The sequence below is a fragment of the Equus quagga genome, chromosome 2, assembly GCF_021613505.1.
Source record: "Equus quagga isolate Etosha38 chromosome 2, UCLA_HA_Equagga_1.0, whole genome shotgun sequence".
Classification (NCBI taxonomy): Eukaryota; Metazoa; Chordata; class Mammalia; order Perissodactyla; family Equidae; genus Equus; species Equus quagga.
The window spans coordinates 53,724,527-53,730,018 of NC_060268.1; the positions used below are offsets into that span (position 1 = coordinate 53,724,527).

At 44.6% G+C, this 5,492-nt stretch overlaps 1 long non-coding RNA gene across 2 annotated transcripts; it reads right to left on the reverse strand.

Annotated features, from left to right (window-relative positions):
• Positions 1–439: 439 nt before the first annotated feature.
• Positions 440–5,250, reverse strand: LOC124234820 (uncharacterized). Of its 2 annotated transcripts, none has more exons than XR_006887419.1 (4): positions 5,168–5,250; positions 2,734–2,890; positions 1,129–1,332; positions 440–614 (listed from the first exon to the last, which is right to left on the reverse strand). It is a non-coding gene; the product is annotated as an uncharacterized LOC124234820 (long non-coding RNA). The 2 variants fall into 2 exon arrangements; XR_006887420.1 differs by having other exon boundaries at positions 5,124–5,217.
• Between the last annotated feature and the right edge of the window lie 242 nt (positions 5,251–5,492).

Consider the following 5,492-nt stretch of genomic DNA (forward strand, 5'->3'; position numbering starts at 1 on the left):
TTCCATTGTGTATATATATATATATATATATACACCACATCTTCTTTATCCAACCATCAGTTGTTGGGCACTTGGGTTGTTTCCATGTCTTGGCTATTGTGAATAGCACTGCAATGAACATAAGGGTGCATATGTTACTTTGGATTGTTGATTTCAAGTTGTTTGGATAGATACCCAGTAGTGGGATAGCTGGGTTGTATGGTATTTCTATTTTTAGTTTTTTGAGGAATCTCCATACCGTTTTCCACAGTGGCTACACCAGTTTGCATTCCCACCAGCAATATATGAGGGTTCCTTTTTCTCCACACCCACTCCAACATTTGTTATTTTTAGTCTTAGTGATTATAGCCATTTTAACAGGCTTAAGGTGTTATCTTAGTGTAGTTTTGATTTGCATTTCCCTGATGATTATTGATGTTGAACAGCTTTTCGTGTGTTTATTGGCCATCTGTATATCTTCTTTGGAAAAATGTCTGTTCATATCCATAAAGTAGTGTTATCTTAATGTCCCTTAACTGTTTTGCAGGCCCAGAACATTTCTGCCTCCAGGGACTTGAGGGTTGAGGGTCTTAGGAGGGTCGAGTGTCTTAGGAGAGCTGCCCGTGGAGACGCACCTGTGGGGAGAAGAGTCTGCTTACACGCTTCTGTCTCCCACATTCCTACTCTTGGGAACAAAGGTCACACCATTATACTCATCAGGGGCTATAAGGTGGTGGCCTATAGGCCAAATTAGTCCTTTAGATGTGTTTTGTTTGGCTAGGAAGTTGTTTAAATTTTTTTTACCATTTGAAAACACTAAAGGTATTTGAATGCTTTTTGGCAGATAACGTCTGCTTCTGTTAAAATGTATGTCATCTGCCTGGCCCCTGGGAACACTGAATTTGAGACCCCCCCCTCCCCCACATGGCTATGGCTATCACTTATGGAACAACATTGATTACATGGGGACTTCTTGAGTGTACACATGTGACCTTGGATTAAATGAATGTATGGATGAAAATTAGAGGTCACAGACGTAGGTCCCCAGGTGAGACACCAGAGCTCTCTCTCCATGGAGGAAAGAGGAAAGGCCACATGAGGACACAGCCAGAGGACTGCAGATGTGTAAGCGGAGGAGAGAGGTCTCACCAGAACCCAACCATGTTGGCACCTTGATCTTGGACTTCCAGCCTCCAGAACTGCGAGAAAATAAATTTCTGCTGTGTAAGCCATCCAGTCTGTGCTTTTCGTTATGGCAGCCTCAGCAAACTAACGCTACCTTCCTCTGCTCTGGCTCCTCTGGGTTATTTTATGGAAAGGTGTCTCTGGCTAGAGAGCCTCACCTATGGTCTTCTTTCAGTCCAGGCAATGGAGATCCGGGTAGAGTTGTAGAGATGTTTAAAAAAAAGAAAGAAAGAATTAGACTGAGTGGCACACAGGGAGGTAATTGATTCTTTTCATGTTAAAACATTTTATATAGTAAATTTCCTCCAGATCTTCGTAAATGTTCTCTTCAATGTCTTCAAGACTCAGTATCAGAGAATTAATGAGGATTGAATTGTTTTTAATGAGGATTGAATTGTTTTTAAAGGTAAACTTCCACAAACAAACAAACAAGAAAACCCATTCATTCTCGGGGCTGGGGAAAAGTGGGGGACACATCACTATGCAGGCCCTAAACGGGAAAGAGAAGACCCAGCAGGAAGAGAGACTCGTCTCCTCATTCCAGCAATGGGAGGTCCACTGTCCTTATTTCTTGCTATCTGAGAGAGGACAAAGTTTCTCAGAAGGGGCTGTTCACTCTGGTGTGAAATTTTATACTGGTAGTTTGATGAGAAAGTTCCCGCACCTGAAAGTCTGTTCTCCGCACAGACACAATAATCCTCTCTAAATCAGATCACCTGTCTTCCTTGCTCAAAACCCTCCAAACGACTTCCCATCAAACCTAGGATGAAATCCATGTTTGCTGTGGCTGGGAAGGCCAAAAGGTCTGGGCCCTGACCAGCACCCTGAGCTCATCTCCTAGCACCGTGCCTTCCTCTCACTCTGCTCCAGCCACACTGGTTTCTTTCTGCACCTTGAACACACAGAACCCACACCTGGCCCAGGGCCTTTGCAAATTCTCTTCCCTCTACCAGGAATGCCCTTTTTCAAGATATTTGCTTCTTTTGATCCCTCAAGGCTCTGCTAATTGTCGCTTCCTCAGAGTGGTCTTCCCCAAACATCCAATCTAAATGAGCCCCTCCCTCCCCCTGCATACCCAACCTCGTTAGCATTTATGTATAGAATCATTTAATCCTTTGTTCATTGTCTGTGTCTCCCACAAGAATATAAAGTCCATGAGGACAAGGACCTTGTCTAGAACAGCCCTGGGACTATAGTAGGAGTTTGGTAGATACATGTTGAATGAATGAGCAGGTCAGCCTGCAAGGACAGAGTGGGAATGGTGTATGCGAGGGTGTGAATGATGCATCCGTGTGCATCTTTCCTTCAAGAATGACCGCTGCTTCATTCTATCCATCCTGGTCCCTAAAAACTTCAGAAGAAAGTGTCCTCCACACCCAAGGAGAAAACAAGCCCTCCCACTGGTCTTGGGACCAGCCCCGCTTCCCCCAACACTGCCTCTTCTTGGAGACAAACTCCAGTTATCCCATTTTGCTCCCAACAGTCAGACTTGACTTTTCTGGGCTCATCTGGGCATCTCTCAGGAGACAGGGACCCATGTGCATATCTAGTTGCGCAGATCATATCTACCTTAGAGCATCTCCTAGGGCAGCCAGCCTGGGACAGTCACCAAGGGGCCTGGAGCACCTGCAGCCTCTGTTCTCTCCATGTCCCTGGTAACAAATCTCAGTCCTTTTATCCTCACAACTTGATCCAGGAGGAGGTGAAAGTCAATGTCCAGGGACGCCTGGAAAGGGAACACAGGGGCATTGGTGGGCCAGAGATGCTGGAAACAATGCTACAACCTGTTCTTTGCAGATCATTCTCATTGAAAAACCCAGAATCAACTTCCCTCCCCAAGTCAAGAAATGATCAGCACTCGCACCTCTCTGCAGGGCACCCTACATTCCCGGTTCTAGGACAAGGTATAATACTTTCAGAAGCAGTGGCCTCACGCCAGCTGCTAAGCTAAGTGCTGTCTGCACGTTATCTCATTTAATTGGCATTCTGCTTCAGAGACATGCATTATCGTCTCCTGCTTTACACACTGGGAGATCTCCCGCTGCACACTGAGGGAGGTGAAGCAATTTTCTCCAGCTCACATGGTTTGCAAGTGGTCAGGACTATACTGTAGATACTAATCTCTGTGTTACTTGGCACACCAATTTAAACCAGTTACCTACACGACTTTATTTAAAAAACAGCTTTGTGGAGGCATAATTTACATATCATGAAATTCTCCCACTGCAAGTGTGAAACTCAATGATTTTAGTAAACTGATAGAGTTGTAAAACCATCACCACAACCTAGTTTTAGAACATTTCCACTACCCAAAATGTTTCTTCATGCCACTTGAAGTCAATCCCCACTCCTACCCTCAGTTCTAGGCAACCACCGATCTATTTTCTGTCTCTATAAATTTGCTTTTCTAGATACTTCATATAAATGAAAGCATCCTGCATTATCTTTATTCAATGAAAAATTGCATTTACTTTGTGAAGACTGTTTAGTCAATTACGAATGTTCGGTTCAGAGCTGTGCTTTGAATGAACACAAGAAAGAAGGTATTGGACCCCCACTTCTGCAGGAGGCCTGGGGGGAAAGTGTTTATTTCTTTGTTTCTTAACTATTCAGGCTTCTGAGGACACCGACCTGGGTACTGATAGGCTGCAAGTGGAGAATCAAGGTGGGGGAATTACAGATGTCGATTTTTCTGGTTTTTTTACTTTTTACAACATGTGAAATAGTTGATCTTCATTCATGGACTTTTGCTCCAAGTAGTTTCAGGACTGGTTCCACTTACAATAAAATAGGGAGGCCGAAAGGAAGCCCTACAAATCTCATTGGAAAAATGTGATCCAAAGGCCCAGTCTGAAGCCGCGTCTGCCTGCTCCTACCCGGTAAGGAAGCTCCCTCTGGAAGGCGAACGGAGGACCACAGCAAACAGGTCCACTCCCCTTCTTTCCCTCCCCCGCAAGCCACCCATTAGGATGATGAAAATTTGCAATATTCGTTTCTGTTCCAGACCCGGCTCTCTCTAGGGATCTTGCTCTCCTGCCTCTGGACCCTCCGTTACTCCTGAGACATCTTTCTCTGGGACAAAAGCCCCAGGTTACCTCCTCGTGATGGAGAGACAAAGGAGGCCGCTGAGCTACCTTCCTCCGGAGCACCATCCCTGTTCCTCTGAATGAGATTCCCATTCCACCCGAGAGAGAGCAGAAACCCTTCCTTCTTGACCACGTGGTCCATTCCAACCCCTCGAATACCCATTTCTCTTCTTTCCAGGAACAAATGACCTCCACAGACAGGAAGGCAGCCCGGAGGTTCACGAAGAGGCCCCAGGGGGCCACAACCCTCTCCCTTCCCTGAAGATCCCGCTCAGGGCTGGTCTTTCCTTTACCAAGACAGACTTGAAAACAAGCCCATTCTAAGTTTTATTCACAAGTTTCTCTGGTCAAGGCCAGGGGAGACTGACTAGAAGCCTACCAACATCAACAACAGCAACAATAACAGCTAATATTTATTAAGCAAGTACCACGTGCTGTGTTCTGTATGGTTTGCCTGTTTTTTCTCATATAATACTCAGAATAACTCTGTAAGATCAGTACTATTATAGCCTCATTTTACAGAAAACTATTAGTATTATTAGTACAGATATTATGAGCATAGAAATTATAGAATTATTATCATGATTATGTTATGAGTAGCACAGACTTTCTATTATGTCTGTATTATTAGTACAGAAATTGCCAAAGTGTAGAAATTATTGGTAAAGAAAATAGTATCGGTACTTTTATTATAGTGCAGAAATTATTATTACTGTATCACAGAAATCAGTACAGAAGCAGTATCATACTATAGTATCATACTATTATTAGTACATAATAGTATCATACTAGTACTAGTACATAAAATAGTATCAGTATCATCATTATTGACCCCATTTTTCAGAGAGGCTCAGAGAGGTTAAGCAAACTTACCTAAGGTTCCAGAGTTAGCAGCGGAGCCAGCTGAATACACTTACCTAAGGTTCCAGAGTTAGCAGCGGAGCCAGCTGAATACACTCAGCTCGCAGCCGTTAAGCAAGACTCACTCTCCTGCGCCTCCAGCTGCACGCCCCCCCCCCCCCCCCCCCCCCCCCCGCCCCCGCACCCAGGGCAGGAGATGAGTGTGGGGAGGGGGCAGGAGGATCTAAATTGGGACTATAACAAATAATCAGAGTGATGGAAGGAGAAAGAACTTGGCGTACTTTCTGGTGACACAGAACCAACAGGGAAATAGGTAACTGATTAACCTGGGGAGCTGTTCCCACGTCCTGTGTTTGGAAGAAAGAAACTATTTTAAAAGTT